Below are 12,500 nucleotides of genomic sequence, written 5' to 3'. Positions count from 1 at the left end.
GATGTTCCGAAAAATGGTTTAAATTGAAAACGTTGCAATGCCTAAAAGATCAATATATACAATCGTGGTTTTCAGAATTAAATGAAAAAGAAACTTGTTTGAATTATAGATTGTTTAAAGATACATTTATATTTGAAAATTATTTGAACATTTTACCCAATAACCTAGCACTCTCTTTTTTACGCTTTAGAACATTAAATCATAAATTGCCAATACAGAAAGGCCGTATGTTAAATATACCACATAACGAAAGAATATGTGTTAAATGCCAGTCTGGAGAACTCGGAGATGAATTTCATTATATATTTCAGTGTCATTTTTTTGAAAATGTGAGGAAAAGGTTGTTACCGTTGTATTTTCGTAGAAATTCAAATGCAGTCAAATTTAAACATTTATTTGAATTAACAAAGAAACGAAAGTTATTGCATTTAATATATTTTATTAAGAGTATTTTGAAAGAGTTCTGATTATTTGATCACGTTTTTTTTTCTTATTAAACAAACACAGAAACATATACTTTCCTGTAAATAAAAAGAAATAAAAAAAAATGTATGATTACAATTATTTTGTTATGAATTAAGCTTGATTTATTTTCGGTTAATTAGAAGTGTTGTGTCCCATTATTACATATATCTTTTTTGCCGTGTTTATTGCAATTTTTATTTATTTTATTCATGTAACCCTAGGTTTTTTTTTAAATAAATATATTGACTTGACTTGTATCCAGTTGGCCGCTGTCAGCGTGAGTTCGTCCCCACGTTCGGCGAGAGATTTATTTCTCAGAGTCAACTTTGTGTGCAGACTCTCCTCGGTGTCCGAACACCCCCGTGTGTACACTCCATGTCAGAGTTCGGTGGGTTATAGAAACACGAAAATGCCCAGCATGCTTCCTCCGAAAGCGGCGTGTGGCTGCCTAAATGGCGGGGTAAAAACGGTCATACACGTAAAAGCCGTGGGAGTTTCAGCCCATGAACGAACAAACAAAGGACAAATACTATACGGCCGCGTGCTATCTGTGTTACGCCCTATTAAGCACCAACGCTTGCTACACTCCGCCTGAAGTTCCAGACGAAGCAGGTTTACTTTTCAATTACAGCGTTACGATAGTTTTGTGATGCACTCGTATGGTCCAGTGAGCAGATACTCGATCCGGGAATGCATGAGTTCAAACAATGATGACACAAACCTCTTGCGTTCCTGCAGTGCAATATAGGATTACAATCACAACGTTACGCTATTTTTATGATGAGTTCTCTTGCTACGGTGAACAAATACCCCCAAAATGCATGATTGCAAACAATGACGACACACACCTCTTGCGTTCCAACAGTGCAATCTAGGATGACAATCAAGGCGTTACGCCATTTTGTGATGCGTTCTTATGCTACAGTGAACACATACCCCCAAAATGCATGATTGCAAACAAGTATGGCCCAAACCTCTTGTGTCTCTAAGTGCAACTAAACCCGGAAGCATGGCGGTCTATAGCAAAGCTCTAGCTCAAGGCCTCAGTGGACAGTGTTTTTGTTGTGTGTCTTTTAATGTTTTTAATGGTAATTTCCTTTGAATTAAACATAAATGCTTGAGTATTGTCGTTGAAAGTAAGAAATAAAATTCAAAAAAGACAAAATCGTCCGCGGAAAATGCATGCAGAAAAAGTCACTATTATGACTTGTGTGTCATATCATTGTTTATCGTTTTTTATGATTTTTGCTTTATATTTCTGTTTTATGATTTGTATAATATAATATTGTACTATTTTCCCCTCGTTAATACTGAATCCACACTCTGTACCGTGTGTGTGTTGTCTTTATTCTTTGATCTCCCCGCGTAAAAACTGAATAATGCATTCCCAGGTTTTTATCAACGTCACAACAATGTGCACACAATCCTTTGTGATACGGATGGCTGATCACGTCCATTTTTCAAAACGCAAAATCATAAACATATCAATTGTAAAGCTATTGTTGGGTGACTGAAGGTAATTTCAACACAATACATTCACCAACGCTTGATTCCATTTCGGTCAAAATTAATGCTTTTTTTCTCGGTCAAATAGCATCAGTCATAAGTCAATAATAACTGATGTTCTTTCAAATGCTCGCACACCCCCCCCCCCCCTCACTCCTCCCCCTCCCCCCGCGTCACTCGCCAATTACCATAACCCAAAACCTTCTGTTTGTGTGTGTGTGTGTGTGTGTGTGTGTGTGTGTGTGTGTGTGTACGTGCGTGTGTGTGTGTGTGTGTGTGTGTGTGTGTGTGTGTGTGTGTGTGTGTGTGTCACCGATTTTCACAATTTGACGTTTTATGTGGCATTAAACCTGTTAACATGGCCACCATTCATTGCAAATTACCGCTTCACGCTCCGCAACCTTACTTCGTCCACACATTCAACCAAACACTCTGTGCTCTTTTCGTGTGGTTAATGCGTTCTTTGTCGTTACCTAGGCTGGTGACAAATGTATTTGCAACAAGGGACACCTCGTTATATTTTGACGAGAAACTAGTGACGCAATGTGTAGACTGCCCCACGCTTCCTGTTTTTCAGAGACAGGAGAGTTCCTGTCAGGGGCGATCAATAACAGCCTGGTTACGTCCGCTCGTGCCCCTGCATAGCGCTGCAAGATGAAAACCGCACCAAGACAGACGGGACACAGGTCTAGGGGGGGGGGGAGGGAGAGAGAGACACTCACTCACACACATACCTATTTCTTGGATTTTGCTACCTAAGAAAAGGGGCATTACCACCCACCTAAGATTATTAATCAAAACAGTTTTTTGGAGAAATGCTCTGTTTTCTACAGTCATATGGGCGACAAAAACCCAGACTCATCAAATTTTAGTGAACTCACTCGACAGCACTACTATTCCAAATTTGGTTACCTAAAATTCAAACTTTAATCAATCGATTTGGCCAATTAACAAAAAGAAAAGATAAGCAAATGGGTCGCAAAATGTTTGTCAGAAGTCAGGAATATTGCCAATTTAAAGATTTGGTTTCATTACCACGGAATTTTGGTGGTAATTAAAAACCTTCTCTCCGGGTATACAGTCGTATTCTGGCCTTGCACTTAAAAAAAGCAAGAATGAAATTCGTTAGAAAAATTGTTGTAACTACTCTTCGGTAAAACATTGATGAAAGCTTCTTTGTCAAAACATTCTTTAGAACCTTTTCTAAGATTCCCAAAAAAGATTTCTGCCAAAACACGTAAAAAGTGCATTTTTGAAGATATTTTTCTTTGTCTCTAAAATCGGTGGTAGTAAGTCTGGACGGTTGCCTAAGAAATACTGAAACAACTTTTTTATGTTTCATTTTCACCCAACCATTATGCCTTGGACGTTTAGAGATAACTATGATGAAGCGATCTCCATTGACTTTTTTTGTGATGGGAATCAATTTGTTCCTGTAATACCACTGGTCGTTTTCATACGCAACCAAATCCAACCAACTTTACTACCACGAGTTCATGTTTTACAAAAACACGTTGAATAGCCACCAACTTCCACCCATGTTGTTTTTACTCTTATTCTAGTCTATTTTAGATTAAATATCAATCATCTTTTTTGATGATGTGCGTTTGGTTTTTTTACTGTGAAAATATTTTACGTCTCTAGGTAGCCGTTGTCATGGATTAGGGTTAGGGTTAGGGTTAGGGTTAGGGTTAGGGTTAGGGTGATTTTTTTTTCTTCAAATGTCATGTTTACGCAATGCACTTATCTATTACAATACCGGGCAGTAAAACTGCTCGTCGACAGTTGAGCAATATTTATGTCAGTTTTTTTCTGTTTTTTTTTCGTCTGTAGTCTTTGACCTCATACCAACTGCACACAATATCCATAGAGTACGGTTTTACCGACAGTTGCAATGTTAAACATAGACGTGAATGGCCCGGAAAATATTTAATTATGATTTTAGAAACAAATTTGTAAAAACGGGTTTTTTGAAAGTAAAAAAGTAAAAAGCTGTAATTCAGCACAAATGAAACCATTAAGCTATTGTCGTCCTCCGCTGTGACCCGAAGACCAAGTCGGTTAGAAGTTACAATTTGTTCGGTCATTAAACCTTGTCTGCCGATTTGATATATCTTGGGGCTTGACAGAGACTGACTTGTCTTGTGCAAAATGATGACTGTGACGGTTTCAGTTCTGCCCGGTATCATGTTGGAAAATATTTCTTCCCATGCACTCGTATAATTTCCAGTTAATCTGCAATTGTGCGAACAATTTGGTAGCAGGCACCTTTGAACTCTTCACTTGAACAAATTTATTGGTAAATATTTAAACTTTTTTTTTTAAATAATGAATTTGATGCTTTGAAATCATATTTAGCGGTTCATTGTCAGTTTACAAAACATATCATATGACATTGAAATGAACTGATTAATTTTGACAACAAAAACGAAAAACACCACAATAACAACCATTAAAAACAAACAAACAAACAAACAAACGAAGCACACACACACACACACAAACAGTGACTAATGACACTGACACACACCTACTGGCACTGACACTGAGTGCCATACCACAGTAAGACTCAGTACTAGCTCTAGACGAAACTTATTTTTTTAAACACATGTCATAGCACACTGTTTGACGATCAAAAGCATTTTTACTTATGAGTTTCTGTAGTTTAGTCTTGTGGGGTGTTTCCGTATTTATTTTGTTCATTTTTCAATCAATCAATCAATCAATATGAGGCTTATATCGCGCGTATTCCGTGGGTACAGTTCTAAGCGCAGGGATTTATGTTTTTATTTTTTTTAATTAATTTTTTTTATGCAATTTATATCGCGCACATATTCAAGGCGCATGGATTTATTTATGCCGTGTGAGATGGAATTTTTTTACACAATACATCACGCATTCACATCGGCCAGCAGATCGCAGCCATTTCGGCGCATATCCTACTTTTCACGGCCTATTATTCCAAGTCACACGGGTATTTTGGTGGACATTTTTATCTATGCCTATACAATTTTGCCAGGAAAGACCCTTTTGTCAATCGTGGGATCTTTAACGTGCACACCCTAATGTAGTGTACACGAAGGGACCTCGGTTTTTCGTCTCATCCGAAAGACTAACACTTGAACAGGAGAAAATTGCTAACGCCCTGACCCAGAGTCGAACTCGCAACCTCTCGCTTCCGCGCAAGTGCGTTACCACTCGGCCACCCAGTCCCTTGTCTTTATATAAAAAAAAAATAGAGGATCTGTCAGTGTCATTGGTCCTTACATCGAACGTTTGGTTTGGGGGCTTGATAGGTCTACTCAATTTCTGGTAAAGTTTTGAAAATAAATTCAGCAGGAGCTTTTACTTTACACTTTCTGTTCTCAATAGAAAAAAAAACCCACTAAAACATTAGTAACATTTCCACAAGTGCAAGTAACATTTCCACAAATGCGAGTAACAATCCACAATATTCTTTAGGTTACATTCCATTGTGGGTAACAATCCACAAATAAGGTAGCAATCCAGATCTGGAGTGAAGGAACCATCCACTGTGATAGGACACAATCCACCAGTTAAGTTGCCATCCACATGTGGATGGCCACCTAAATAGGCCTTAGGTCGCCAATCGTGTGGAAAGCAGAATGCACACACACACACACACACACACACACACACACACACACACACACACACACACACACACACACATACACACAGAAAAAGAGACAGACAGACAGAAAAAACGCCTTTCAGTGTTGTTGCATCAATTACATATTTAACATGAGTAATAATTATCATTGAGTTTTTGTTTTTCTTTTGCTGTTCTCTTTTGTGTGTGTGTGTGTGTGTGTGTGTGTGTGTGTGTGTGTGTGTGTGTGTGTGTGTGTGTGTGTGTGTGTGTGTGTGTGTGTGTGTATGTGTGTGTGGTTGTTTTCTTCCATACATTCGTAACGAACTATGCTGCCCTCTCCATGAAAATGTACATTTATCTGAATTTACTTATTGCATGTCTCAGCATCGATGTTCTCGTCCCACGCGCGTCTCACCTTATTTTTTTCTTTATTTTTTTTCTAATTTTTTTATTTGATTAACTTCTTTTTTTTCTGTAAATCCTCCTGTTTTGATTAAGTTCCCCATACCCCCCTCCTACATTTTGTTCTTCTGGTTAATAATTGTGTTGTCCACCATCATGAAAACTTGTGTAACTTAGCATTGTTATGGTCACGTCAAATAAGCATCTGCTTGAGTTCGTGTCCTAGCTGCATTTTTGTCAATTGTTTCATGTCATGTATTTTGAATATAATTGTGTTTAAACCAAATAACCAGACCGAAAAGTCAGTCAGAGGGAGAGAGAAAGAAAGACAGACAGATAGACAGTCACAGACAATGACAATGACAATGACAATGACAATTCTTTATTTAACGAGGGTAGTAGATTAAGCAGTGGTCTGCTTTTTTACATCCAGCCCTCGCCCTAAAGAGGGACTAACTACAAAAATGAAATAAAAATACAAGAGAGAGAGAGAGAGAGAGAGAGAGAGAGAGAGAGAGAGAGAGAGAGAGAGAGAGAGAGAGAGAGAGAGAGAGAGAGAGAGAGAGAGAGATACAGAGAGAGAGTGATACAAAAAGAGAGACAGACAGACAGACAGAGAGAGACAGAGAAAGACTGACAGACAGACAATCAGAGAGAGAGAGAGAGACAGACAGAGAGACAGACAGACAGAGATGGAGACAGAGCCACAGAGACTACCAAATCATCATTCGCTCTACCTGTACCCCGTTAAGGATTTCCCAAACCACGAACGAACTCATCGCAGTTCTGGAGCAACATCTTAAACGTCTTAGAAAACAGCAAAATGCTTGTTAAAGGCACTCTTCTTTTCGCGTGCACAGTTCTGGAGCAACATCTTAAACGTCTTAGAAAACAGCAAAATGCTTGTTAAAGGCACTCTTCTTTTCGCGTGCACAGTTCTGGAGCAACATCTTAAACGTCTTAGAAAACAGCAAAATGCTTGTTAAAGGCACTCTTCTTTTCGCGTGCAGTTTGGCTCATCATCTCCAATCTGGCCAGACGTTTCCCATGGGAAAAGACCATCCCTCCACTTGAACACATACCAACTAGCAACACCGTGACTACTCGCTTCCCCCCGCGGGTTAGGGGGAGTCCCATATTGGTTGGGACGAGAAAGAATTTACCCGATGCTCCCCAGCATGTCGTAAGAGGCGACTAACGGATTCTGTTTCTCCTTTTACCCTTGTTAGGTGTTTCTTGTATAGAATATAGTCAATGTTTGTAAAGATTTTAGTCAAGCAGTATGTAAGAAATGTTAAGGCCTTTGTACTGGAAACTTGCATTCTCCCAGTAAGGTAATATATTGTACTACGTTGCAAGCCCCTGGAGCAAATTTTTGATTAGTGCTTTTGTGAACAAGAAACAATTCACAAGTGGCTCTATCCCATCTCCCCCCTTCCCCCGTCGTGATATAACCTTCGTGATTGAAAACGACGTTAAACACCAAATAAAGAAAGTAAAGAAAGACTACTCGCTGGTGAGCTGGATTTTGTTAATGTAATAACTTCTTAAAATGCCACTTGTGCACAGGGCGCACCAAGGCTGTTCATTTTTGGTATGTGACCATGTGGATGGATGGTCTACTCTTATCCCTTGTAAAATCCTGACCAGATCTGAGATGGTGAGCTGAACGGTTCACACGGAAAGGAGTGTTCCTTCAGTGTGTCTGTGTCACATCCTAAACGCTTACGAAGAGACTGGAGCAAACGCTTACTTGGGAGATCAAATCAAATCAAATCAAATCAAATTAACCTTATTATCTCACATGGAGAAATGGCTGTGGTGTATCATGTAACATAACATAAAGACAAACGAAAGGCTACAACATAATATTATATTTAAATATATGTACTAATTGATAACATTGTTCTCAACTAAAACACATATCTGCATACAAATCTCTCGCTGTTAAGATTTCAAACAGATATGTAAAAGAGTCATACACAAAAAATGCCGTTCAATTCTGCCTAAAAATCACAAACTACCACATCGGAAATATGCCGTTGAGATGTAAAAGATTCATGAACACCAACACTAAATGCTTAATGAAGTGATTGTGTACCATATCCAAAGAGCTTATAAAGAGACTTAAGAAAAGTTTGAGCAAACAAAAAGCTCACTCAAGAATAATTCACCCATGTATGCACAAAACTGTCGTGACATTTCTCTCCAGAAGCCAATGGACTAGAAAGGTCCCCGGATGCCATAGAAATGGAACTAGGTTGGGAAATGCCACCCCTCCCCCCCCCCCCCCCCCCCCCCGCCACCCCACCCCCCGTACTGGAAGAAACAAAAATCGATGGCAGAAAATGAACGGGTATATAAATAAAATAAAAGTAAACCAAACGCGGCCTCCAAAAACTCCAGGTTACAAGGAAAAAAGCTTTCGTTCGTCCTCCATGACAACTTCCTTGAAGTTAACGCGTCGAAACCTCTTTCTGATTTGTCTTGTCTTTGTTGTTCCTTTCTCCTTTTATCTCTCTCTGTATCAATTGTACTGCTTCATTCTTGTCTGTATTTACTCAAAATAACTCGGAGCCTCCTTTCTGAGTAAATATACTTCTTGCTATTTTCAAAAAGGGTTCAACCTTTCTCCCGTTCTCTTTTAACATCTCTTGCTTTTCTGTACTTTTCTCCAAGACTTTTTCCCTTATTTTTTTTTTGGTTATGTTTTTCTTTTTCTTTTTCTCAGTGGTGTACGGACATCTGTGGCTGACAGAGCGTGATGCTGTCCAGATATATTGGCAGCATTTTCCGCATTATATTTCTTGCCAAACTAATCTCAATCTCTCTCTCTCTCTCTCTTCCTCCCCTATGTGTGTGTGTGTGTGTGTGTGTGTGTGTTCGTGTGTGTGTGGTTGTGTGTGTGTTTGTATGTGTGTATACGTGTGTGTGTGTGTATGTGTGTATGTGTGGGGGGGCTGTACGTCTATGTGTGTGTGTGTGTGTGTGTGGTGGGGGGGGGGGGGGGTAACCTGTCTTTCTGTCTATCTGTCTGTCTGTCTGTATGGCTGTCACTCTCTCTCCTTCCCTCCCCATCCACTTTCCGCTGTTTTTCTTCCTGCCCCCACTGTCTCTCTCTGTGTCTCTCAGTTGCTCTCTCTCTCTCTCTCTCTCTCTCTCTCTCTCTCTCTCTCTCTCTCTCTCTCTCTCTCTCTCTCTCTCTCTCTGTCGCCGCTCACTCCTCCTTCTAATTCTGTTCATGTTGCAATTGCGCCCTAAGTTTGGATTAGGTGTGACGTCATAGTTAATTGCTTGGAATGGAACAGCGCTCCAGCTAGACAGCTGCCAGTAAATGAATCCGAGAAGAATGCAAAAAACGCACACAAAATAAAAACATAACAAAAAGAGAAAGACAGCAAAACACGAAGTTAAAATGAAAATACATATGATCAAATAGGCAGATTGAAAAAGTGAAAGGTCGCAAACGTGCATGTCCAGCCGGGGTCACTTGAAAAATGTCCTTTAAGAATATTGTTAACAATCAAAAGAAGAAGAATAGTTCAGGGACCTTTAATCATAGACAAAACGAAACACTCACAAGAACTCAAGAACTTCAAAAACAAGAATTATCTGCAATTCCTGGAAATGTCTTAGAGTGCCTATATGCTTGTTAAAGCAATTGCTCTAAAAATGTGAATAGCTGTGTCAGTTTTCTTAGCAGAAATGCGAACAGGAAATGCATAGAAACTGCCAACTGTGGTTTTGCTCAAACTCGATAATTGAAAGAGGCATCAGCAGACGACCACGATGTGGCTTTTTGCAAAGCTGTCTTTCCCTTAAATTCACGCGCTGTCAGGAAGTAATTAAAGTTTAATTTGTTTTTGTGATTTTATATTTGATTTGCCTGGGTCTGGTTATGCAGCAAAGAGAATCTTAATTTGTTGGAATTGTCTGCAGTGTCTTTACTTATTGATATCTTAAAACCAATTTCCTGTTCAGCTGAATATGGTTTTGTTGCAATCCATATATACGATAATCGTATGATTTTATTTGTGGACAAATATGGCTGGACCTTTTGCCCGGTTCTTTTCTCCAGTTTTGTTTTGGGGGGAACTCACACAGGTTCACTGTCTCCAAAACCCATGGACCCGTTCACACACATACATACACTGCCCGCCCCAAACACCCCATTCTGCAAAGTATTTGCCTGACACACACACACAACCACACACACACACACACACACACACACACACACACACGCATACACACACACACCAATACACACACACACGAACACACACACACAAACACGCTCGCACACACCAACGCACGCACGCCTTACACACACAACCAAGCAAGCACTCACACACACGCATGCACTAACGCACGCACGCACGCACTCACACACGCAACCACGCACGCTTCCATCCCACGCACGCACCCACCCATCACTCCTCCCCCACCCCACCCCCTTCTGCGAAGCAGCTGACTGGGCTTACAGAGCAGGTGTCAAGCAAGGTCGTTGCCAATAACTCATCGGATCGCCTTGAGACGGTTACACTCCTCAATAAACAAACAAAAGCACACCAGGCAAGAAATAGAACACAAACACGCAAACAATTCGTTAATAAAACTAGCCGCTGACACATGACAATTATAACCCGCAAGAAATCAACTGTTCGTCAGGAAGACAAACCTACCAGTGGGAATGATTTATCTTTTACACTCATAAATCACTAAAGTCCACAGAAAACAAATCTTCCACCTGACCGATAGAGCGAACTGTGACGCAAATCTTTCTTGTGACGCAAATCTTTCTCGTAACTGGCTTTGATGAAATACGTTTTCACCTACTTTCTGCACAAAGTGCACAGGCTTAAACAATTAACCTTTCAGCAATAATTGTGTTCGATATATTTTCGGTCCTCTGATGAATAAGACAAAATTGGCAAACTAGAAGTGTAACACTGTGAACGTACTTACTGTAATCAGTTTTGAACACAGAGTGACATTACTCGTATAAGATGTGTGTTGGCTTGTTGTCAGACCAGCTTTTTTGTCGGTCCGAGGGATATTGTCTTCTAATTCATCTTTATCGACGGAGGACGCAAGGCTTTGTGTCTGTCGGGTTTGAATGTGCTGTGAAAGAGTTGTTTCCCTTGAAAACACTGAGGCAAGCTTTCTAACGTGCCAATCACTAGCGAGCGGTGTGTCTCCGCACCTGGACATACACACCCGACAGAATGATTTCCGGAATTGCTCCATTCTGTCAAAATTACGGCAAAGTTGTCGGCGATTTGAAATTAACGTTGGCCTTTCGACGGCAATCACTGCCAATCAGCGGTGCTCTGCAATTTTCCCCCAATGAACCCGTTACTTTTCCGATAACATTCTCGTACATAAACCACGCCACATTTCTGTCTATTGATGACATTTGATTTCTTTGTTCAACTGTCGCCTGAGCTGCTCATGCGCCGTGGTCAGACAGAAAGCGACATTGCTTTCGCAATCTGTTTCATGTTTTGTTTCGTTTTGTTTTGTTATGTTTGAGCTGAACGTGCCTGCAGCGCAGAGCAAGGCGACATAACAATTGTTCCTGTGTTCTTATGTGGATTTGTGAACATTATGGCCCAAGGATGAAAGATTGCAGTACAAATGTGACAAGCTTCAAATCGTGTGATGGAGTTACAACAATCTCATTACTGTGAATAATGCATTGTGTGTTGAAATCACGTTGGTAACGTGGGGGATTAAAATAGGGTGAATTGAAAGACATCTCTCTCTCTGTCTCTCTCTCTCTCTCTCTCTCTCTCTCTCTCTCTCTCTCTCTCTCTCTCTCTCTCTCTCTCTCCCTCTCTCTCTCTCTCCCTCTCTCTCTCTCTCTCTTTCTATCTTTCTATCTCTCTCTCTCTCTCTTTCTCTCTCTGTACAGAAACAATTTTCTTTGAATCGTAAACTGTATGTTGCCTTTATAGATTTTGAGAAGGCGTTTGATTCCATCAACAGAGCTTTGCTCTGGCCAATTCTGTTAAAAAATGGTATAAAAGGGAAACTCTTTAGGTGTGTGAAGAGTATGTATGATAATGTAAAAATAAAAGTGAGATGTGGAGCAAAGTTTACGGATTATATTAATTGTACATTTGGTGTTAAACAGGGCGATGTATGTAGCCCAGTTTTATTTTCTCTCTTTATCAATGAGTTAGCACTTGAGATAATTGAGAATGGAAGACATGGTGCCACATTTACTGATGATTATTTGGAATTGTTTATTCTTTTGCTTGCTGATGATTTATTGTTGTTATCAGAGACGGTTGTGGGTCTACAGACTCAGTTAAATAATTTACGCAGGGCAGTGTCCTCTCTTCATTTAAAGGTAAACATGAGTAAAAGTAACATTATTGTGTTTAGGAAAGGTGGATATTTGAGTGCAAGGGAAAGATGGACATATGGGGTTGATATTTTACCTGTTGTAAACGTGTATAAGTATTTAGGAATATTGTTTTCAACTCGACTCAGTTTCACTGCT

The sequence above is a fragment of the Littorina saxatilis genome, linkage group LG14 (genome assembly GCF_037325665.1).
Source record: "Littorina saxatilis isolate snail1 linkage group LG14, US_GU_Lsax_2.0, whole genome shotgun sequence".
Classification (NCBI taxonomy): Eukaryota; Metazoa; Mollusca; class Gastropoda; order Littorinimorpha; family Littorinidae; genus Littorina; species Littorina saxatilis.
The sequence above is the reverse complement of the archived record's forward strand: the minus strand, read 5'-3'. Positions refer to the sequence as shown.